This window comes from Suricata suricatta, chromosome 16 (genome assembly GCF_006229205.1).
Source record: "Suricata suricatta isolate VVHF042 chromosome 16, meerkat_22Aug2017_6uvM2_HiC, whole genome shotgun sequence".
NCBI classification, from domain to species: domain Eukaryota; kingdom Metazoa; phylum Chordata; class Mammalia; order Carnivora; family Herpestidae; genus Suricata; species Suricata suricatta.
The window spans coordinates 19,796,487-19,821,176 of NC_043715.1; the positions used below are offsets into that span (position 1 = coordinate 19,796,487).

Below are 24,690 nucleotides of genomic sequence, written 5' to 3' on the forward strand. Positions count from 1 at the left end.
CACGCGGCCGACGCCAGGGGAGGGGGAGGGGGAGGGGGGAGGGGGAGGGAGAGGGGGAAGGGGGGAGGCAGGGGGGGGCGGCTAGGGGTCGGCATTCTGAGGCCGCTCCCTTCTGCTTTCGCGCACCGTCCGAGGCTTTCTCTTCCTTACTCGCCCTCGTTTTCCGCTAACTCCTTGGTCCCTCTCCTCCCCGTCGCCCCGCTGTCCCTCTGCGCCTTCCTTACCCATGTCTTCCGCGGGCCCATCACCGCTCCCTTTCTTTCCCGTCCTAATCCTCGTCCCTTATGGAAATTCCTTTCCCCCGTTATCCCTTTACTTCTTCGCCGCCTCTCTGCCTCCTCTTTTTCCGCCACCCCCCCCACCCTGGAAACTTATTCCAGCCAGGGGTCCCCAACAGGTCACAGTTGTTTCTTTCGACTCGTGAGCCCTCTTAGTGTGGGGGTGCAAACCCCGTTCGGGGTATCATGAGCGCCCCGCCCAGTCCCTGGTGTGATTCCGAGGCCTCGACCCCAGCTGCTGCCTTCTCTTCCCGCGACTCTGCGAGGGCAGGAATCGGCCGAGGGCCCCCTCCCTCAAGAGGGTCCCCCCGAGGGATAAAAGCAAGGGCAGAGGGAGGACTCGGCTTTGCACCTCAGGCCCTCTCTCCCGCGAAGCCACACTCCCCGCAGAGCCTTGGTGCGTGTGTGGCGAGGGGGCCCGAGGCAACAAGTGACGCTGACTGCGGGGGCCGCTGGTACCTGCCTGAAGCGGGGGCCCAGGCACCCTCTGGGGGTGGGGGGGGGCGGGCGCGAGGGCGACTCTAGCTCCGCGTTCCCCGCGCCCCTCTCTGCACGCGAAGCACGGCGGGGGCGGGGGTACTGGGAGAGAACCGAGCGATGTGGCCCTTCCCAAGTCCGAAGTCTCCCTCCCCAGGTTTCCCTCCCCGCGCCCCGATCAGAGTTTGCGAGATCTGGGGAGGCGCTGGGGCAGAAGCCGCCGACGTGGAGGGATTTTCGGAAGGTGGGGTGGAAGAGTGAGGAAAGACAATTCCCGATTGCCTCCCCCGCTTGGGCGATGCTTTCCTCCAACCCACCATCCAGGCCTCCCGGGCAAGGGCCCAGCCTGGCCAGCTGGAGCGGATTTGGGCGAAGGAGGAAAAGGGGGCTCCCAAACCCTCCCCGGTTTCCCTCCGCCGCCCTCCCTGATTGGCTGTGCGTCCCCGGAGCCCAACTTCTGTCACTCCAGACTCAGTCTGAGCCCCAAGGGAGCTGGAGTGCAGCGACCCGGGGCGGCCGCGAATCCAAGGGTCAGCGTCAGTGGGGCCCCTGGGGGGAGGGGCGCGGACGGGGTCGGCCCCCGCAGCCTTTGCCAGGCCCAGCTCTCCGCGTCTCGCGGCCTCGGCTCCTCTCCGCCCCCCGCCCTTTCCTTCCCTCCCAGCAGCGGCCTCCCTCCTCCTCCGCCACCCCCAACCCCGCCCGCCACCTCCCCCCGGTTTCTCATTCCTGCCACTAGCGCGCTCGGCGGCTCATTCCGCGGCCGCCGCCAGCCGAGGGGAGCGTCGCGAGCAGATGCCGCGGGGGCCGCTCGCAGCCGCCGCCGACTTGTGAATGGGACCCGGACTGGGGCCGGGGTTGACACCGCTGCGCTCGCCTTGCGCCAGGGATCGACGGCCCCGAGCTCGCACCCACCCTCCAGGGCCCCAGGTGAGGCTCGCCGCCAGTCCCTTTCTCGCGCCTGGATGGGGCTTCCTAGCGGGGGGGGGGGGGGAGAGGCGGGTGCGGGGGTCTCTAGATGAGCGTCTGGGGGTGGGCGGAAAGAGGTCTGACTCGGGAAGGTTTCACTAACGCACGCAGGAATGGGGGGGCAAAGGTAAGAGATTTGTTTAAAAATCTAAAAGGGAGAAGGGAGCCAGCTGTGGGCGCGGGCGGCAGAGGCGCCAGATGTGCGCTCCAACCTCTCTCCCCCGCTCGGCCTCCTCTGGGGTCTGCGCCGAGGCCGTGGGAGGGGGGCTTTGCGCCGGGCTGGGGCAGGGGCTGCAGAGCCGCGCTCCGGACGCGCCGCCTGCCCGCGGTCGGGTCTCTGGGGAAAGTCGCCCCCGGCGCGGTGCCGGCCCGCCCGCCCGCGCTGCACCTCTTTCCGAAAGCGGCGACGTGACCGCGCTCTGCAGGGTTCCTATCCCTTCCTCCCGGTCCCCGCCGAGCGCTCCCGGGGCTCAGCCCTCCTTGCGCGACCGCCGGGGAAGCCCCGGAAAACGGAAGAACCCGGCTCGCGTCGCGGGGGCCCCGCACTTGAGTTGCCGGGCTCTGGGTCCGCTGACTGCGGCTGAGGGGCGGCCGATTGCGGGGCGCGCTCCAGCCCTCCGGCCGGAGTCCGCTCGGGAGCTCCGGGGGCCGCCCGTCAGCTGCCGCCAGCGCAAGGAGAGGTCCGCGAGCGGCTGAGACCCGGGCTCGGCTCTGCCCGGGGCTTGCGAAGCCTGCCGGGGTCAACGGTAACTTTGCGAACCAAGCCTTGCCCGAAGCCTGCGCCGCCTCCCCGAGCGCGCCAAGCCTCTCCTGCTGCCCGTACGCACGGCTCTCCTCCCTTAGCTTCGCCCCGGAACGCGAGCCGGCAGGGTGGGAAGGGCGGCGAGCAGAGGGCCCTCCCCCCACCCCAACCGCGAGCCAGGCAGAGCTGTAAGGAGGGCCGCCTCGCGCCGGGAAGAAGGGAGTCCCCAGAGAAAGTGGGGTCTGGGAGGCCCCCGGTCGCGCTTCTTCATCCCTGTCTCGCCAAGGCCCTGCTTTCGCTGGCGCGGGAGGGTGTGTGATTTGGGGGTAGGGGGCTCCACACGCTTCCCTCTCCAGGGTGAAAGGTTTTCTAGATGCTAGAAAAAGCCCTGTTGCTTTTGCTGATAATGCAGCAGGAATTTCACGGGCCATCGCACTGCTGTTAAGAAATTGCATCTTTTAATTATTTAATAATGCCATCCCTGCATGGCGACGGGCTGCCCCTAAGAGATGGGGGTGGAGGGTTGTTCCTGAAACCCTGCGGTAGGGGCATAGAGATCTGCCTAAAGTCTTCCCTCTTGTTTCCCCCTGAAGAAATCTTGTTCGGGTGGTTCTGAAATCTTTCCTTGTTTTACTCTTACGATAATTCCTATCAGATTAATATGAGGCAGGGAGTAAGTTTTCGGTTTAATCACAGGGGAGACACGATAATTAATGTGGCAAGAGGATGGATCAATGTCTTTATCACTTAGGCTTGCAGCAGACATCGATGGTTTTGCGGGGTGTCTGGCTTTCCTGGGGATGGGGATGTAGAAGTGTTCTCAGGAGCGAGGATCAGCCAGCATCGCATCCACACATTCGCCAGGCTGGACTCGGAGCGCTAGATCCAAATACCACGGGAGAGGAGAAGAGAAGGGACTGACCTTCATTTCATTAATCCTGGAATTATTTCTCCTACATATATGAGATACAGACACCACAACACAGAAGTAGTCCTGCCCACCCCAGCTGCAGGGAGCCTGGTCTTCTTCCAGTAGAACAAAGGAATAAAAGTTGCAAAACAAAGGGACAGAGTTGTGGCCAATACCAGAGGGACCCTGAAGCTCCTGGTCACTAAAGTTCTTTAATCCTGAGCTCTGATTACAAGTTTTAGAGTTGGCCAGTGGGCCCTGGAATTCGAACCTCCGTGCAAAACTGAAATCCTGCCTAGTACAAAGAAATGTGAGTAGTTTTCAAATGTAGACCAGGGAAGGGCATCTAAGAGGCCAGGAAACTTTGCTTGAGTGAGAATTATCTTTACATCTTTCTTTTGAAACATTTCAAATTAATGGATTAAAAATGCATTGCAGCCAGGCTTTATTGTTAATAATAATTACTGCTATCATTTTTGTTGTTATTTCAGACCCTGCATAAGCTACCCATTTTATTACATTGTTCGAAAAAAAGAAATCATCCCTGTCCGCCTCCCACCTCTGGGATGGGGGGTGGGAAGAGAAAATGAAGAGGGATTGAGGGATTGAGATAGGATCATCTGTTGAGGCCAAAACAAGTAGATTTACTCAAACTCAGCCTATTGCTTATTAGAAAAAATGGGCTTTTAAAATAGTTCTCATTGAAGCAGTGGACCATCTTGATCGCACTTCACAACTTCTGTCATGTTCAGCATTCTTATCAGAACACCAGACAGTAAAATTACCAGGAACCTAAATTCTATTTTTCAATTAAGATGCAATCTTTTGTTAACTTGAAAATTAAAAAAAAAAAGTCACGGCTCTTTTTTTTTTTTTCTTTTTTATGACCCAGAACTCTTTGCAGGGGTGGCAGTGGATGTGTATGTTTGTTTGTTTATTTGTGAGAGGAGATGGGGGCAAGGTTGGAGAGCCATGCCATGATTTGGGGGAATACAGATCAATTTCATGCTCCTTTAATGCACTTGTCTTCATAATTCATGGTTTTTCTTCCACTTTGAATAGAATTACATGGCTGCCTTGTAAAGATTCTGGTTTGGGGACCCTCGTATGGGAAACGCCATGACTTTGACCTCAAAGCTTGATTTACAATGCCAGAGCTACACTCTCATGAGCTCTGTGCGTCTCCAAACCCCATCTGTGAATGTCTGTGACTTATGAAGTTGACAGTTCACATAAACTTTGATCTGTGATATTCAGATCTATTTTCAGAACCATCTAATGGAGATCTGCAGATCTGATTTTAGATTTCCTCCATTTTCAATACATTTATGTAGTCAGATGTTCAAGGAGCATAACCATTTTGTTTATTTTCACTGTTATTTTTTTCCACTTTGATTAGGCATGCCTACTCTTTAATAATGATAAGACATTGGTCTATGAGGGTTGAAATTAGGTAGCAAACATTTTATCTTAAACTGTGAAGTTTGCAGAATGACTATGAATTCCTAAGTCTTTTTCCTAGAAAATCTGAGCGCTGTGTAAATTCATCAGCCAGTGATTTAAGGGACTGTAATGTGGTTGGGATGTTTTTTCCCCTCGTGAAATTGGTCATTGTTTCAGAAAAAGTTACCTAGTTCCTCAAAAGACCACATTCAATATCTGCCAAGCATGTGAATTTTCAACTTTTCCAACACAATGTTATTATCCCTAAAATAGTAAAGATCTTTAGTCTATATGGGCTAGGGGACAGACATCAACAGGTATGTTAAAAAGGGGGGGGAGCTGGAGAAAGTTGGACAAATTCTGGCATACCAGTAGTACTAAGAATCCATCAGGATTCCATCAGGATTACTGTGATAGCCATCCACAGCCTCTTCTATGGGCAGGGAGGACTAAAGAAAACACTCGAAGAGGATAATTAGACATCTTTCTGCTATAATTTTACCCTGACATTGAGAGCCTTGTGCATCTCTGGAAATGGGCTCCTTCGCGGAAGATTGCACTTCTGGCCACTAGAGGGCAATGGCGCCCTTCTCCAACTTTCTGTATGGGGCCCATCTGCTTTTGAGGGCACCATGAAAAGCGGTTTTGTTACCACCAGCCCTGTCTGGCCCTCTCAGGAGAGACCGAATTCAGTCTAGCAGTGGTTCAGGCTACCGCCTGATCAGTTTGTCAGGATTAACATCTTTCTAGTCGGTGGATCCGTTACCTTCAGCCTCTTCTTCCCGTCTTGGAGTTTACTAGAAAGTTGGAAAAATCTTGTAACTTGAGATTGTCTGAGCAGAAGGTGCTTGGGGGCTGGGCTGCCTTGATACACAAGGTCAGTTCTCACTGAGGCAGTGATCTGGGAGGATTTTCTGGCCTTTTTTTTTTTTTTTTATTCCTGCCAGAAAGAGCATCATTTGAGACTCCGAGGGGAAGCGAATGAATAAAGAAGAGAAATATTAGTGAGATTACTGTGGTATCATTGCCTTTTCTTTCAAGAGGTTTTGAAGACGTCTGCAAGACCTTTCTAATTTGCAGAAACGAAAAGCAGATTGATCTTTGGTAAATACTTCGGGGCATGGAGTTTTAATGTAACTGTAAATGTTTTACTGTTACCTTTAAACCATTCTTGATATTGCTGTAAAAAAAAACCCTAAATTTAGCAGAGAGTAAAATTTAATTCAAGATTGGTCTTTGACTTTTTTTTTTCCTCCTCAGTGTTATGGAAATTACTGCTAATGATTAAATTGCGTATTTTAGGTTGTACCAAATTTGTATTTGTTGCTGTTTGATAGTGTTATTATGAAAGTTCAGAAGAATAATGTAAAAAAACACGAATGCTATATTGTAATTAAGAGGAAAGCTCTATTAAAAAATAAGTACTGTCCTGAATGGATTCTTAATTTTATTTTTTTTTAACTGAATACAGTTGCCTCCCTGGTGAGTCAGCAGTAGAGTTCTGTGTATCTCTGAGTGTGTTGGAATGTACAGGCAGTTGATGAAGGAATCAGTGCAAATGGGTTATGGGAAGGAGTATTAAGTAACTCAGTGGAAAGTAAGACAGAGTGTTTTGTAAACCAATGCTCACTTGCCACCGGACAGTTTATTTAACCGGAAAAAAGAAAGCATTTTTAAATTGTAAGTGCTTGTGAATAATGCATGTTTGCTAGAACTGCAGGCAAAATTTCATTGTTATTTGGTTTAATGAGTCATCAGACTGTTGCAGGGTACCAGGATTCTTATTGAGATAAATCATTGTTCTCATAGTCTGTCCGGTTAAAGTTTCTGCTCGGGCACAGAATCTGGTACACTTCATACAGTGAGATAGGAGGATGAATGGGAATAGAGGAAAAGAGGAAAGGGAAGACAAGAAAAAGTGTGAGAGAGATGAATGGTGCTGTTTCTCATGGCAGGCCAAGTATTGGTACCACCCCCCCGCCCCCCGTCTCTCTCCCTACTCCTTTAATCCATGTGAGGTGGTAAATCTGGAAGATTGGCATAAACAGGTTTACATTCCATAGTAAACAGTGCCTAGGCTCTTATTCTATTGCTTTCAGGCACTGAAAACACCTCAAAGGATATTGTGAATTTTTCTCGAATTTTTCTGGTTGTTGCAGGTGAAGAAAACCCTTCATTCACTTACTCTACGAACTCTCTTCTTTGCCAGAAATGCACATGATGTGGTCCTCCACACTTGCATGATTTCACAAATTAAGAATTTGTAGAAATTTCTGGAAGAAAATGGCTCTGGGCACAGCATCTTCCACACTCTGATGATTACCTAACATAGCATCCAGAGCGTGGAGGCTCCTCCTTAGTGTTAGTTTAAGACATGGAGAGATCTCTTTTCAGCCATCATTAGGCTCTGTCGGTGAGTGCAGAGAGTGAGAATTTTGAGTAGCATCCATGCCACCAGTGGTGTTTATTTTCAATAAGAACCAGCACAGAAGAAGTCAGGGTTAGATGTAACAGATACGTTACCATCCGGCCACCCCTCCATGGATCTCTGGGAAGGTGTTAACCCATGATCATATCCTCAACACTCAGACTATATTCATCATCCCTGAGGCTTAGACCTGCTATTGACACAGTAAGGGATTAGGGTGAGGAGTGTGGTGCCAAGGTGTGCAAATGCAGAGTAAGAATCTTGTCTTTGTTTAACATTTTGATATTTTGCGCACCATGCACTTTTCCCGTTCTGTATGATTTTTAAAATATTGCAATACAATAGCATTCATGGTGATTACTGAATTTTTCGGCAAGCCCTTGTACTGTGTCTGCAAGGACAGTGCCTCACCCGACTCACCTTAGTTCCAGCCCCACTCAGCCGTTGATTCTTTGCAGCTCCGCCTCCAAGGCTTCAAGGATATGTGACAAGAATAAGCAACAGAACTTCTAAGCCTCAGATAACTGATCTGTAACAATGGAAATCATACTAATATTCATGTCCTAGGATTGTTGTAATAATAAAATGAAAATTGAGCGCAGTGTCTGATTCATGATAAGCCCACACTACACGCTCAGTCTTTGCTGTCCTCTCAGACCTGAGATTCAGTTTTATAGACTAATGGTGGCAGGTAGCAATTTTTCCTTATAATTATTAGGCCAAAATCCTGCACTGAAATTTGCTTTAGATTGAGACCTCTCCCAATTAGGGATGAATTGCTTATTAGTGCCTGCCTTTTTTTTTTTAATTATTTCGTAAGTTTAAGTGATCCATCCCTCTGCCATTTAAAATATTCAAGAGACAGTTGAGATTTTAGAGATAATTATGGCTTCTGAAAAGTGTCTGCCTCCTTCCTACCTTCGCATTTTCTCTCTGTTCACTTTTACATACGGGCTGCTGTGGTAAGTTGCCCCGAAGTCATATCTTACTGGGAAAGTTTGCTAAGCATGTGATGTTGAGATATTCATCACAAGGTTTGCTTTCATTTAAAAGGGGCTCATTACTATTCCAGACTAGCTTAAATGATAATTGGCCCCTTGATAAATCATCTCCATCTGAAGCATGTTCTTGTTTGTTTTTCAGGTAACTGTAGCTTGGGGTTTTAAGGGGGTGGAGCAGTGACCGTTTTAACTCGTGAAGAGACTGCAGCTGAAGCAGCTCTCGCCCTACCTGCGGTCTTCCTCAGGTGCAGGCAAAGGCTCAGTGATTTGGCACAGCGCTGAAAATAACAGGAGCCCTCACCTCACCAGCCGTTAATGGTTCTCCAACTGTTTTCAGACACTGTGGCACAGTCAGTCTGGGCTTTCCAAGGCTCCTAGACCTTCCGGGTTATCCTGCCGTGTCCCATCTGTAGCCTTCTTGTGTCACGTGTTTCTATCCCAGGCCCGAGGTCTCTCCTGAGTATTTCCTGAGAGGAAACATCTCCCTGTGTTTGCCTGGAAAAGGGAAGGAGCAAGAGCCGACTGTCTTAAACCCTACCATGAGCCAAGTGCCGTACCTGACACTTCATTTATTCTACACCCTCCCCCCGTGGGGAACCTACGAGCATCTCCATTGTACAAATGGGGGAACTGACTCACCAGAGGCTCTGGACCCTTGTCTAAGCTCCTGTGGCTGGAGGAAGGAAAGCTGGATTTCCCAGTCTGCCCTGAATCCACATGCCCAGAAGTTTTCTTCTGTGTGTGATGCATGTTGCAAGCTGAGGCCTCCCCAGCTCTCTAGAGAAGAGCAGCTGGATGGAGAGCTGAGTCGGCTGCTCAGACTCTGTGCCCCTATGAGATCCCAAACCTATTCATTCAAAGAAGCTTCTGAGATTTTCTGGCCTAACTATCCTCTCAGCATGTTCTCTGTTCACCAGGAATCCTGTATCTTCATACTTGCCCTGATGACAGTGTGCTAACTACCTCACGAGGTGTGATCCGTTAACTCTGTTCATTAAAATTCTGCATCATAAGAGGAATGAAAATACCTTCTTTAGTAACTTTATCCCAGTAGTGAGTTACTCTTTGCCCTTGCTCCCCATCACTTTTTCCTCTTCCTGACAGTCCTGCAAATATTTGAAAATTGGTTTCAGATAATAGCTAAAATCCAGAATTTATGGAGCTTTTAGTTGGTTTCAGTCACTGGTCAAAGAACATTCTATATGAGACTTATCCACAATGACTCTGTGAACTGTTAAGATTATTGCTATCATTGTATAAAAAACAAAAACAAAACCAAGAAACCAAAGGCATTCCCAGTGTTCCCCAACCAGTAATTGAAAAATGTAGGCATCCCACGCCAAACTTAAGCACTATTAGGATGCTCCACCCTTAGTTGCTTCAGATAATCCGATAGAGAGTTTCCAGACTCGTCTACATCCTCATTTCTCCCATCTACTCCCACTCCGCTGTGTCATTGTTGCCTTTCACATGTGGCATCTTCTCTCAGATTCTGCATCGCACAGTCTAACTGCTGTGCAGTGCTTGGACCTACTACTTCCTGAGTGAGGAGTGGATATTTCTGCTTTACAAGGTAGGAATCTGATTGTGAAGTTATTAACGGGATTACCAGCTATTCTAGTCAGTCAGAGATGAGGGTCAGGGACACGGGGGCAGAACCATGACTTGCCTAAGATCACATAGTCATTTAGGGCAGGTGAAGCAAGAACTTGGCAATCTTGGCTCATAACTCAGGCTCTTACCATTATCTAAAAGCAAATTTGTTTTAGAGTAGATATATTGGTGGTCTGATTTTTATGTAAACATATCATTGGCTCCATTACCTATCTAGATATCTTTGTCTGTCTACACACACAAAGATACAACCTGTTATGGCATTAGGTAGTTAGGTTGTGACACATAAGTATGGGCCTTTTCATGAAGGAATAGTCATGGAAGTCAGTAGAAGTCATGGTCAGCCAATCCAATATCTTTTGGTAATGTTTTGCAAACTGTACCACCTGACTTTGGCCTTCAGGTCTTTCCCACTTTATAGTCATTATCATTACTATCTTCGTTCCAAGTTTTCATAATTAATGGAGTAGAGTGGCATCTCACCTTGCTCTCTTCATAGGGCTCGCTGGCAGAGTTCAGTTTGAACTCAAGTTCAAGCTCATTTCTTTGTCATCTACTTTAATGAAAGGCTCTGTGCTACGCACACAGAAATAGTCAATCAAAAGGCCTTCCCTCAGTGGTGCAGAATGTACTATGTCTATAAAAACCCAAGGTTATGAACAGTAAGGGTGGCAAAGGAAGAATAAGCAAATATGGGCACGGGAAGGGTAAGTCAAACCAGTGTAGTAATCAAGGATGGACCGGGGAAGGACAGCGGGTGTGGCTACCATGTACTGATGATGGCTGGTGTATTGTTAGTGCTACGGAGTGCATTGCCCCCAGTGCAAACCATACAGGCACTGAGAACTTTCCTTATTAGAAAATACTTTCTTAGGTGGAGCCAAACTATCTCCCCAGAGGTTATATTCTTTGATACAAGCTATTGATGCCATGCAGAATGGATGGATGTACTTCTTACTCCCCATTCCAGTTACTCAGTATTTATTGTTTTCCAGGAAGCCTTCTCCCCAGCCTTCACATCTCCAGAGTGAACACCTCATTCATTTCTTGCTCCAGCCCTCCTCGGAGGGAAGGACTGAAGATGAAAATCTAGTTGGCTAAACTCTGGACTATTCACTCCTTTCCACACACTTCTTTTATTGCAGCCCGAGGCCACATTACATTAGCTTTTATTGCCAGTCCCATCGCCCAGAGGACTTATGCTCCACAGTTTATCTGTTTATTTGTTTTTCCTTATGTGCTGCTGTTAAGTCACATTTCCCCACCTGTCCCCGTGCACATAAGACATGATAGGCACCTTCGGTTGTTCGCACAGGCTCTGGAACCAGGCTGTCTGGCTACAAGTCACTTTAACCATTTCTCCGTTTCCCCATCCATACACTGTTAGTAAGAGCTCCCTGATAGGGTGGCTCTGATATTAGACAATATTAATATGTAAATATGCTTAAAACAGTGTACAGAATGGGGTCACTGTTACCTTTATCTAGGTCCATGGATTGAGTCTCCCAAAACGTGTTTAAGATTAAATCTTTAATCTGTTATCCAGAATATCTGTCATCCTTCATAGCTTCATGCTATGAGTTGGCTTTACTCTGTCACCAACCTTTCTTGATAAAAACCAAACAACAACAGCAATAAAAATACCCAGAATAGGAGCAGGGGCAGAATCTTATTAAACAAGACAATTCCTTGTCAGTGATTCTTCAGCCTGACATACCATATTCTACATGTTAGTCATTCCTTGTAGCACACGTTTGTCATCTTGTTTGTTTGTTTGTTTGTTTGGCTTCGAAGCATTGGAGCCCTGTCCTGTGTTTGAAGAATACCTCACAAGACGATTCTCTACAGAAAAAACATCCCTTCTTCTCCAGAGGCCTGAAGGGTCGGAGAGTTGCTTTTTTAGCCCTCTTGAAAGCTAGAACACAGACTCAGTTTCAACCTCCTGCTGTGTTTTAAATCTGGGTTCAGTAGTTTACATATATGCACACACACATGTGCACGCACACACGCATGCTCTCAAAGCCACTGGCCATGAAGAACTCATTCTGGCTTTTGTGGCAGTGATTGCACTAGAATCTGATGTGTGGGGCCACCAGGATGGCAGAGTAAACTGTAACTGCCCATGTCCAGCAAGGACGGCTGTGGTGCCCACAGTCACCTGCTCCATGCCAGTGTCTGGTCTGTGGATCTGATTCCCCCAGGCTCCTGACAGCATGGACTTTGTAGCCCAAGGATAGGATGATCAGGTGATGTTGTTCATGATTACAGCTGGGTGAGGTGGGGCAGCAAAGACACACAGGTAAATGCTGCCTTTGGAGTTGGCCTTCTACTAGCCCAGGACAACTTTCCTGACCCGCCTTCAAAAGAAATCTGCATCACCCTTCCAGAGAGTGAAGCCTTCAGGGCAAGCTCAGAGTTTCAGAACTTTTAACATTCAGCAGCCTGTCTAATGGTCCAGGTAGTTGAACATAGAATGACTTTGACTTCATGCCTTGAAGTACCTTGCACACACCTGACTCAGTTATCACCACACCTGTCAATTTCTATGTGATATTCCCTGACTGCCAACCATGACACAAATCCAGACCACAAACCACAGGTGACTAACCAGCCAGGTGAAGCTGGGTGGACAGCTATGTTAGTACTTAACAATTTTCTATTATCTAGTTATTAAAACATGTATATTTAAAGGATTTACATATTTAACAACATATTTAAAGGTTTTATAAAATATTTCATTTATAGTAGCAACAAAACTGTATTTAAAATCCAAACCCAAGCTGAATAAACAGGTTGTTTATGCAAACAATTCCAATTTATAACACTTTGCCCTAAAATATCCCAAGAGTTGATGGGAAATTGCTCTTGAACTGGCTTGCCCCGTTATATGCTTCATGTATAGACATAGCCGTAGTTACGGTACTGTTTTCATTTTTGTATTATTCTTGATAACCTCAGAAGCACTATATAAATGAAGTGTCACTATTAGTATTATTATCTTAGAGTAGAAATTGCAATGTAGCAGTTAGAGCTGGGCACGCTTGCCTTTGGAATAATGCATTGGTGATTCTTGTGTTTTATTCATCACCACTCCTACTGCAAACATCACAAAGAATCTTCAACTTCAGCAAATCTCGCAGTGCATTTGGGAGCATTAGTCAGGAGACTAATGCAGCTTGAGAGGATGCATCTTTGAAGTAAGGGTTGGGTCCTGGGGAATTATTTCAGCAGCCCTCTCCCCATCCACCCCATCGCCATCGTGCCCTGCATTACAAGCCAGAGAGGCACCCAGTTTGCACATAGAGAGGTGTACATGTGTTCTTTCTTATTGGCTGCATAATATCTCATTTCGTATGACATAGAGAAATATCACCTGTCAGCGAGTTTGCTGCCAACTGCTTACAATTTTTCCATAAGAGGCTGCCTGGTGATTCCCTCCCTCTCGGCAGGCCAGCCTAGTGCCATCACTGATAAATAGCTGTGTGGCTTTGGGCAAGCCAATTAACCTCAGTTTCCTCATCTGTAAAGTGGCCTTTTGGGTCCTTTCCAGATCTAAAAGGGTCTGGCTCTCAGAGCTTCCACAAAACCTTTGGCTCAGGGCTATCCGGCTGTCACATCACAACATTCTAGAGATTGCCGTGCAAACAGAAACACCAGAATGTGAAGGCACAGGCTGGGTTTGCCCAGACATAGTAGCCAGCAGATGATAGTGGACAGAGTAGGCCGGCGGGGTAAGAAGCCTAGGATTCTGTGGAGTACACTGAATGCTAAATTCAGACCTTTGGATTTCATTCCCTAGGCCATATACGGAGCCTTTGAAGGTTTGGGGATAAGGGAGTGATGCATTCAATGCTTTATTAAATGATTTCTGAACAGCATTGAGAATTATTACTAGAAAGAATAGAGACTCTAAACAGGGAAGCCAGCAGGCAGGGGATTTCAGCAGAGATGATCAAGCTGGGCCCAGGGTGGCAGCAACATCACAATAGCTGATGTGTACTGAGCATTTACTATATGCACACACTGTGCTCAGCACTTCCCATAAAATTATCTCAATCCATTCTCACTACAACCTCGATGAGGTAGAAGCGACAATGACCCACACTTATAAAACATAGAAACTAAGAGAGTAGTTAGACAACTTGGCCTGGGCTTATACAGTTAATAAGTAGACAAACAGGGATTTGAAGAGAGATCCCGTGTTCTCCACTGCTCTGTTGTAGGGACACAGATAAGAGGCTTCCAGGGGTAGGTTCATGGGACTTGCTACTGACCATTGATGAGGAATGGTGATAGACATTTGGTGAAGGGCATCCTGAGTGCCAGGACCTTCCAGGGATTATGTCATTGCATCTTTCCAACATTATGAACAGGAGCATCAAGATCACACAGATAAATTGTTGCAAAGGATTTGAACTCAGGACCTGAAAGATCAAGAAAGATTTTCCTATGGCTCTTCTAATATTTCTAGGATTGATGGGTTCTTGGCTTTCACCCAACCGAGGATGACTTGAAGATGACATAGAGTATTATGTTTTCTGTAATGTGCTTATATGACTTCAATAATTAAAAAGATGTGTTCCAGAGAAAAGAAGTTGTGCTTCCAAGTTCCATGTTTTCTCTTGAAATTTTGGTTCCTCTCCAGCCCTGGCATAAATGAAGATGCCCCAATAGTGTCATTTTGGAACAATTATTTTGCAGCCATACTTTACAGTGTATTCCTAGAGGGTGTTGAAAGAAGGTGTATAGCCTAGTCTTTCTGCATCAATGGACACTCTCCACTTTCTGTTGCATGGTGCCATGACCTTGTACAGTGTATATAAGATCTGAGAGAAGAAAGTCACATTGTATCTTCACTGAGGCATATTAATAAGGACCCAGACTTCTGAGAGTTAAAGGAATCCTCTATACTGGATTTTAAGCGGCATCAAATTTGTCCCTCTTAACCAGGACTTAAGAACAAAAGAAACTGCAAACATCAACATGACTAAGTCTTGTTCAGAGAGACAAAAGCCAAAGGGTCCATGTGCTTGCTTCTCTAATATTCTCAGAACATTTTTATTTCTATGCCTCTTGATTCATCCTTTGCCCATTCCTTCTTTGTAAACCAGCTCGCTGTGAGACAAGAGATAAAAACTTGCTTCCGTTGTCTAGACTCAAGTTCCCTCTTTTGTAGAAGAGGGTTAGAATGGAAAATTGCTCAGGTGCCTGGTGGCTCAGTCGGTTAAGTGTCCTTGGTTCAGGTCATGATCTCATGGTTCATGGACCTGAGCCCTACGTCAGGGTCTGTGCTGACAGCTCAGAGCCTGGAGGCTCCTTCAGATTTGGTGTCTGCCTCTCTCTCTGCACCTCACCCACTTGCGCTCTGTCTCTGGTTCTCTCAGAAATAAATAAATGTGAAAAAAATTAATTAAAAAAATGGAAAATTGCCTTCCCTCAGGAGGGATCTGGAAGAACAGCTGAGCTCTGTTTTAAAAATCCAAAAACAGGGGCACTTGGGTGGCTCAGTCGGTTAAGCGTCCGGCTTCAGCTCAGGTCATGATCTCACATTCATGGGTTCGATCCGGTGCCAGGCTCTGTGCTGACAGCTCAGAGCCTGGAGCCTGTTCCAGATTCTGTGTCTCCCTCTCATCTCTGATCCTTTCCTGCTTATGCCGTCTCTCTCTGTCTCTCAAAAATAAATTAAGAAAATAGGAAAAAACGTTTAAAAGTCCAAACACAAAGAAACAAACAAAAAACAAAAACAAAAACAAAACATTTCTGGCTACCCTGCTTGACCCAGAGAATACATGCATTATTATTCTCTTTTTAACCCAGCTCCTGGGGTTCAGATGTTTATTTGGACAGTGTAAACCAAATTGATGATAGGCTCTTGGGAACTTGAGACTTAGTTCTTAGTTCTGGCAAAGATCTTCCAAAATCTGTCCCCGGACTCATTTAAATTAATGGTTGTAAAAACAAAAGCAAGTAAGAAAAGCTTTGTGGATAAGAATGTGAATTGATTAAATTCATGGAAATAGCATCACTCTTCAAGGATTGCCTGTCTTTGCTTAATGTTGAAAATATTGATACTATCTCTAGAATTGTTTCCCCTATTTTTACATTTGCATGGGAAACGATTTGATTAACGTTTTCTCTGAAGATGGTTTTCTTCTGAGAAAGGTACATTGATTGTATCAGCTTGGCCCACTGAGCATGCCTTCCCAGGCAAGGCTGATTTGGATGCAAAACAGAGCTATTTTGGAAACAGTAACTTTACCTGTATTGTTGAACCTCTTTTCAAGGCTCCGTTGGGTTTGCTAGAGTAGAGCACTGAGGTTGCCATTCGCATGGCATACATTGTGCTGATGTAACTTTAATTTTCATACCAAATTGGACAAGAAATGAGTTTGTCAGAAATAATCAAGTCTATTGCAGAGAAGCCAGGTTGGGTAGTTACTGAGATGTGACTGTTACTATGTGAGATGACCTTGTGTTGTGAGATGCTCTGTGGATGGAGGTCGTTGGGCACGCTGGTCCCAGAGACACCCCTTAGGAAACTCCTAGGGGCCTTTCTGGCCAGCTGTGGCTCAGCCAGCTAGGACTGTTCCCCAGTCATTCACTAGTATTTGGCTCTGGGTCTGACTCTACCTCATTCCCAGGGACCTGCTGGGTTCTTTACATAAACAAAACAAAACAAAAAGCAAAACCAAAAATGCTTTATATAAAAAGTTCAATCTCTATGAAATTTACTTTAAATAAAAAATATTGTGACGATGCTAAGTCCATCTAGGTAAGCCTGGAAATCCAGCATAGCGTGAGGAAGAACTGGGAAAATATGGATAAGTGATTCCCTATACTGAGCATGTATGAACTAATTTTAAGCCCATTAGTTATCTCTGAGGTCAAAATCCTTTTGGTGTCATATTACATAGGTGAACTATAGAATGTATTTCCCCAGAACACTAAACAATTCTTACAGCATCCAGGACACTACTTACATATCAGAGTTTCCAAAATTCACTTAGGTTGCTTGTCATCTGTTTGGGGGTTTCTTTTGAGCTGACACAGAATGACTTGCATACTATTTCCTATCAATGCTCTCTTGTACATTTAAACAACAAGAAACATGGATGCTTCCTTGATGGCTTTGGCATGTGCTTTAAGTTCCATGTCTCATTCAGGTCTCATGACAGCAGCGAAACCTGATTTGAGTGATTAAAAGCTCAAGAGCTGAAGGGGTTCAGACTCCACTGCCTTCAGATTCCACTGACACTAGTTTTTAGTGGTGTGGCCAGGCATACACAAGTTATTCTTTTTTTACTTCCATTTCCTCATCTGCACTTTTGGCATGAAAAGGGCATATGCAAAGCCAAGGGAACACTTCATAAATGTCAGTGACAACCCTGTGGTTAGAGGTGTATTGTTATTTCTGCTCCACAGAGAAGTGGAGGTGCTGTGAGGTTGCACATTTCACTCTGGTTATACAGCAGCTAGTAGTGACAATGTGAACTTTGTGTCCAAGTTCACTGTCTTCAAACCCATTTGCTCCTTTCTGTTCCTTCTACTCCAGTTTACTAAGTTATCGTTTCTCTCTTTCACACCAAACCTTCTCCTGGATTTGATGAAGATTTTCTATTGCTTTTGAAGGGTTCCTGATTTCCTTTTAAAGAAGTTGACGTAAATAGTGGTCTCTTTCCCAGGATGAATCATATTTGTGTAACTGTGAAGTATGTTAAGAATTCAATTTTCTCCACCAAATGCTTTGTTTTTGAGCTTTTATATGTTTCTAATTGAAATTCCAGGAGGATAGCTCTCCAAGTCAGTGTTGTCCTTGAGATATGTGACACAAGCCACAAATGTGAGCCAGATGCAATTTTAGATTTTTTAGTAGTCCAATTTAAAAAAGTGACAATTTTAAGATGCAGCCAATATATCCAAAATATTGTGACATGCAGTTAATATAAAATTATTAATGTGCTATTTCTCATTCTTTTTTCATACTAAGGTTTTGAAATCTGGTGTGTACTATATACATGGGTAACACATCTCAGCAGGGACTAGGCACATTTCTAGTCCTCAGAAACCACACGCACCTAGTAGATACTGTATAAATGGTGGAAGCCTTGGTTTTTCAAAGGACAATTACACAACAAAGAATTTTTAAACAACTGTTGGTGAGGGAAGCACTTTGTTAGGCACATTGTTTTGTTGCTTAATTTCAGTCCTACGATGACCCCATACTTTCATCCCTATTTTTCATACAAGGTAACTTACAGCTCAGATTAAATACATGCTCATTATCATACAGCTTATAAGATGCAGAACTTGAATTGAGATTTCCCATCTTTTGTCTCCCTTTCTAGGGCTCTTTCTACAATACTGTAAGCAGCCAACAGTGATGATGATGATGATGATGATGATGATGATGATGACAACCATGTTGAAATAATCATAATATTAACATAGTAATTCTGTTAACACCTAGCATTGGTGAATTTAGAGCACTTTCCCCTAAATTGTGTCATTTATGGTTATGCTTATTCACATTTGATACACAATCATTTAAGATACATATTTACATCCTAAATGAGTCCCTAGCAGGTTGCAGAAGGCAAGGTCCAAAGCTAACCAAGAAGATGTAATAACTCAGTGAACCAAGCTGCTTCCAATGCCAAGCTTATCCAGGAAATGAGATTCATGTGAAGGTTAGAGAGTTTCAATGGGATGTATGAAGTATGACCACTAGAGAATGGGGTGTGGCACTCGGGCCTTGTGGATACATACCTGTGTGAATGTGCCTGTGCAAGTCCTAGGCAGGTGGAAACTAGAGCCGGTACAGAGAGGTGAGTTCATGGCTGCAGGTCAGCCTCGCCACCTTTTAAATCGCAGCTGCAAGAGCCACCTTCTTTCACTTTTAACTTTATTGCAGCTTTCCTGAATCTTCACCCCAAAGCTGGGCATTCTAACAGAGGGATCCATAGAAAGGGAATGACCAAGGTCGGGTTATTCTCACTTATAACCAGGGATAATCATGGCTTTCAAAGATTTGATGAGCTAACATTGACACAAGCTTCAGACCTTGCAACATGACCTTAAGAGGTGGACACCTGTACTCACTCACTTACCGAAGCAAAATAGATTACAGTAAAAATGTGTCATCCTATGCCCATTTAAAAATATCCATGAGGCACCAATAAATTAATTAGGCTGGAGATACAAGGGTGGACACAGTAGACAGTTTCTACTCTTATTGACCTTATTTGGCTTGAGGGAGCAGACAGTAAAGTATAAGCAAAGGCACAAAATATTTTTCAGTAGTGTTAAGTGTAATTAGTAAAACATGGCAATGTGATATGTTAGGAAGTGAATGATAGCCACTGTCTTTGCCCATCTCCACTGCATACTGCTGGGTACAAATGAGGAGGAGAATTGTGAGGATACCCACCATTATTGGTGGCCTTCTAAGTGATGACTGGGAAGGGAAGAAAGAAGGAAGAATGAAAAAATGTTTAAAAAGGAGTAAAAAATGACAAGGAAGGAAGGGAGGGATGGAGTAGGGGAGAAAAAGATCCCAAAGTATTAGTATCATGGCTGACACCTTTCAAAGTGATGACAGGAAATCCCAACAATGTTCTGAGAGTTGGATCCCCTAAAATTGAAGGGAATCCCACACAGGCAAAAGAACCTGACCAGCACCACAGGTGGGTTTAGGAATCTGCCAAGAGCCAAATCTGGGCCTTTTTTTCATGGCCTCTGCTTGTCATGCCCATGTCTCCTCATAGACATTCATTGCCTTTATTCCGGGAAGGTCCTTTTAGCGAGGATGTATGAGGAGAGTGGCATGCATCTCTTGGGGGTTCTGAGAAGTCAGTGAATGTGCAGAACAAGTTTGTATAAGTAAATGGCTGGGATAGATAACGAACTATGTTATCTAACTAATGTTAGTTATTAGAACATAATTCCTTTAGTTAATGGATAGTTTTGAGATGATGTCTGGATGAATATAGTCCACATCTACCTGAGGGATTGCTTGGAGGGACAACATGACGGGATTTTCACCTGTGACAAGAAAAACATGGGTCTCAGAAAGAGATATTTACATTACATCCCTTTATAAGAGGTTCTAGCGATAAGTGGAAGAACGTGGGAATGTTCTCTCAGCGGAGTTTTAAACATGGCAATTTGTCTACCCATCTTGGGCAGTCCAATAAATGCCATTCTAGTGGGAGATACCTCTGGTTGTCTTCTCACATTAACTTCCCTCAATTCAGTCTCCTAATTTTTCTTTAAGACAGTTGTCTGTCTCAGAAAGAAAGAAACATTTATTTATTTATTTAGTTAGTTAGTTAGTTAACTGTTAGTTATTGTCCTTAGTTGGACACCCATCTCAGCCTTTTCTGTTATATATTGCAGATTCTTAGTTCTTTTTGTCTTTGGTATTTTATTCCAGGCATCTTCTTTTCTCCTATCACACTTGTTTGCTGGGATGATTCACAGAGTTCATAGCTTCATCTATTGCCCTAACACTGGTGAATTCCCATCACACATTCCAAACCTTTAAATCTGATCATTTCCCTATATTCCATATCACAGTGGTACTGGCACTCTCCACCAAGTTATCTAAGCAGAGATCAATGGGGAAAAAAAAGTAGAAACTCAAGGGGCCTTATTTCTGAGAACTCACATCTAGTCTATTGCCAAATACTATTGATTTTATTTCTGACTCCTGTCACCAAATGACCATTTATATAATTCTGCTATTGTCCTAGTTTCATCCCTTGTCATTTCTCTCCTGACATTTAATATTGATCCTCCCCTCTCTTTTCTCCTTGCTTCCTGCCTTTGATAAGAGCCCCCTGACCTTCTTCAGCTCTGGCACTTACAGTTCCTTCAATTTTGGGAACATAGCATGTTGTAGGGGCTACAGGTTACAGAACTCTCTTAAGTATACTTTAAGAGAAAAGGAAAAGTTTGGGGCTGAATAATTGGAACGTTCATGGGAGGTCTAGCTTCTGGCTGGACTGGATCCAAAGCTTAACAATCTTGGGACATCTCTCCTTCTCCATCTCCATCACAGGGCGACCTCTTCATCTACTTACCTCTGCTTTTCTTTGAACGTTAGTCTCAGACTCTCTTGCCCTGGGAGGCTTTCCTGTGTGACACAAACAAAATGACACAATGACAACTAGAAGTCTCAAAATATATATTTATCCTTTAAGTTTGCAAAGGCAGGAAATTCCAAACAACTGAGATAGTCTTGCTCGAGCCACATGCCCATTTCTGAGGCTATTTGCTATGTCCTATGAATTCTCTTAAGGACCCAGCTTGGGCCATGTGTTCATCCTTGTGTTTGAAAGTGGGATTGGGACAGAAAACAAAATCCCCTTTAACACATAGATATGCGTGACTGTGGTTGGATGGATGTGTTGATGGAAGGATAATTGACAAGGTATTTGGCTTCCCTAGACCTTTACTGTGTTTTCCTCAACTGATGTCTGCATTTGGGCTGTTCACTCTCTTTGGGAGAAGGGATTCATGGCACCTTCCAAAATAGAAGTCATAATGGTACAGCTGTCTATGTGCTGTTTCTCAGTGGCTGTGAAGCCCAGACCAGCATACCACCTCACAATCCATGGTGTCCATGGATGGATGAGTGAAATAGCAAGTTATTGAAAGTATAAATGAATGGATGAGAAAACAGATGGTTATAAGGCATTTCTGTAATGTCAGTTTCTCTGCTCAACATATCCTTTAGAATCAAAGTTCTGAAATTGACCTTGAAGGCCATTTTGTTCATTTACATTTTATATTACATTTAAAATTTTTAAACAGATTTAGGTTTCGATATTTAGAGAAATTTAATGATTACCCCTGAAGCCTCATGGCATAATGATAGCACAGTCAAGAACATGGCATCAACACTTTTAACTCCCAGTGAAATGCACTATTACATAACTTATTTTCTCAACTATTATGGATTAGATAAGCACCGACCATATTCCTGGCCCCATAGGAGATGCTATAGGGTATAGTGAAAATGAAAAGACAGAGTTCTAGTTCTCCAGCAGCTCATAGACAAATGAAGACAATTTGGTAAATTCCCAATAACATGGTTATTATGTGTCCAGAGAAGGAGTGTCATTCTGGCCTGCCGCCTCAATATTTTCTTACTATCTGAGTAGAGCCTGAGTATCTCATGTAACTGGTCTGCCAAAGTTATTTTACAGAAGGATCTGAAGATCTGTCAACTGTAATGTGTTTGGCCTGCCCTTCCCTAGGGTCCAGGGAACTTAGGCATAACAGGGAGAAGGATGTCCTGACACCTGGGGGCACATTCCATTTCTCAGATTCTCTGAAGATACCACACAGGCCAGGTTGGTTCTGCAGCTGTTGCTCTGCTCAGTTTCCTGGCCCTTCTTTCTACATTTGATGTCTTTTGATGATTTCTTTTCTCCATTGAGTCAGACAAGCTGAATTTTCACATTGAAAGGAAAAAACCTATAAGACTTGCCATTCTTTTATCCCCCCAATATTCCAGACAATCTAACTCTGGGTTTGGGTGGCTCATCTACTACCTGGTGATGATTTCTGGGTAGATTATCATTCTAGCAGAGCTTTGTTACCTTGGTAAAACAGAATCCTATTCTGAATCACCTCTCATGATTTAAAATTTATGCCTCAGGGACACCTGAGTGGCTCAGTTGGTTGAGTGTCTGACTCTTGACTTCCACTCAGTCATGATCTCAAGGTTCAAGGTTCGTGTGATTGAGCCTTGCATGGGGATCCATGCTGAGCATGGAGCCTGCTTGAGATGCTGTCTCTCTCCTTCCCCTGCTTGCACACACCCTCTCTCTGTTTCTCAAAATAAATAAATAAACAGCAAAAAAGAAAAAAATAAAGTTTACACCTCAGTTTCTCTGACTGAAAGTTCTTAGTAGTTACAAAAGGAGAGCATGTCAGGGGCTTCCTGTGAAGGGAGGGGGAGCTCATGGTATTCTGTTCTTTGTTGCAGGACTGATAATATGGGTATGTTTCCTTAGTAAAACTTCACTGAACCATGCTCTTCTATATGATTTTTATACTGTTTTGGGGAAAAATGTTTAAAAGCCAAAGAAAAATTAATAGTAATAACTGCATCCCTAGAGTAGTGATTATTAACTTGGGATGATTTTCTCACCAGGGGACATTTAGCAAAGTCTGAGACATCTTTGGTTGTCACCACCAGGTAGGGGTGTGCTCCTGGTATTTAGTGGGTAGAGGTCAGAGATGATGCTAGATGGTCTGTATTGAACAGAGCAGCACTCTCTCCCTGAACCAATACTTACCTGGTCCAATAGTGCTGCTGTTCAGAAGCCCTGGCCTGGAGAATGAAGATCAATCTGAAAGATTCATTTCTGAAGGGCCATGGCAGGCGCCATTCATAGGACCTTGTATGGCAGATTATATCTTTATTTCACAGTTGAGGAAACTGAGGCTCATAGAAGCTAATCCACCTAGATTCATCCATTTAGGAACTCAGGTCCCACGAAGTCCAAACCCTTACTCTTTATGGCACTTTATTATCTTGCCTATTATCACTTCTCTAGCACAAAAATCATCATTTGAAAACCGACACATATTTTTCTCCACCACTGACATTTTTGTGTGTAAAACAACCAGATAAAGGCATTAATGAAGAAAAGGCTTTACAGAGATATCATCCATATGATCTTCTGCAAAAATGGCTTCATAATAAACTGCTGTGAATTACTTTTTCCAAGGACTTGTAAAAAGATGTGCAAGTTGGAAAGCAGAGCATTCTTATTATTGAACTGGTCAAAATCTGACCTTTGCACATAAGTGAAAGGACTATCATTCAGGGGAGACAGAAAGCATTCCTGGCTGCTATCAGGACATTGTAGGACCTTTATTGGTTCTTTGAGTATGAAGTTGCCTGAAGTTTCCCATCTGTAATTATTGATGTAGACATAGTGTATCAGGTACGCTGAGGGTAACAGAGTCAAGAGGAGACATGTATAGTAGGAAATTTTTTGAAAGGGATTGGCTCAAGCAATTGAGAGGGTTAGCAAGGCCAAGTCAGAAGTCCACAGAGTAGGTGAGCAGCAAGGGCAGACTGGAGCCCAAGGATGTGAGCCGAAGCCGAGGTCCACAGTAGACTTCTCTCTTCATCACTGAAGTAGATTCAGTGCTGCTCTCAAGGGCTTTCAACTGATTGAGTCAGGCCCACCCAGATTATCGAGAATAATCTTCTTTACCAAAAGTAAACTGATCAGAGACTTTAATGACATCTACAAAAATACCTTCACAGTAATACCTCCATAAGTATTGGTATCACTGGAGACTATCCCCTAGCCCACTTTACACATAAAGCTAACCATCACACACAGTAAGCATATTTTTTTTCTGAGCCAGATGTTACTTTAGATGGTATAGTAAGGTTATCAAAAAGTATAATGAGGGGTGCATAGGTGGCTCAGTTGGTTGAGCGTCTGGCCTCGGCTCATGTCATGATCTCACGGTTCGTGGGTTCAAGCCCCACATCGGGCTCTGTGCTGACTGCTAGCTCAGAGTATGAAGCCTGCTTCAGATTCTGTATCTCCCTCTCTCTCTCTGATCCTCCTCTGCTCACACTGTTTTAATAAAAAACATTAAAAAATAAAAAAAAGAAAAGAATGTATAAGGAGTGTGAAGACTATAAACTGCACTATTTCTCTTAAAGCATTGGGACATGGTTGGCCTTACTGAGCTACCTATTCTTCATCTGTTCTCCATGTTTGGAGGTATCTTTATGTACAACCAATTACTTGTGATTCTGTCTTGAGACTCAGTATGATGTCACACTGAGGAAA

The 24,690-nt window shown here is 44.6% G+C and overlaps 1 protein-coding gene across 2 annotated transcripts in view; it reads left to right on the forward strand.

The window, feature by feature from the left end:
* The first annotated feature begins 1,499 nt into the window (after window positions 1-1,499).
* The window catches only part of CDH11 (cadherin 11), a 204,898-nt gene continuing 181,707 nt past the window's right edge, over window positions 1,500-24,690 (forward strand). For both annotated transcript variants that reach the window (XM_029925553.1, XM_029925552.1), the window contains exon 1: window positions 1,500-1,682. The gene's annotated coding sequence lies outside the window, so the exon portion shown is untranslated. The remainder of the gene's footprint in view (window positions 1,683-24,690) is intronic.